This window comes from Molothrus aeneus, chromosome 1 (genome assembly GCF_037042795.1).
Source record: "Molothrus aeneus isolate 106 chromosome 1, BPBGC_Maene_1.0, whole genome shotgun sequence".
Classification (NCBI taxonomy): domain Eukaryota; kingdom Metazoa; phylum Chordata; class Aves; order Passeriformes; family Icteridae; genus Molothrus; species Molothrus aeneus.
The window spans coordinates 109,119,728-109,120,002 of NC_089646.1; positions in this window are offsets into that span (position 1 = coordinate 109,119,728).

The window sequence follows — 275 nt, forward strand, 5'->3', positions numbered from 1 at the left end:
AAGGTGTGTCTCTTAGCTTTTACCTGCAAGCAATAATGATGTTGTCAAGCATTTCAGGTGAGACCAGCCCAGGATTTTGGGGTGGGGAAAGACACTCTGTTATACAGCATCTTCAGTTCTTCCCTCAGAGGGAGGCAGAGACACCTTGAAGGGCTGAGTATAAGGACATGTACAGAGTGTCTTTGTAAATAGTCACCAGAGCTGGGGGGGGAGGGGAACAGGAACAGGCTTGTAACCATAACTCAGTTGGACTTGTTTCTGAGAAGTCAGATGCC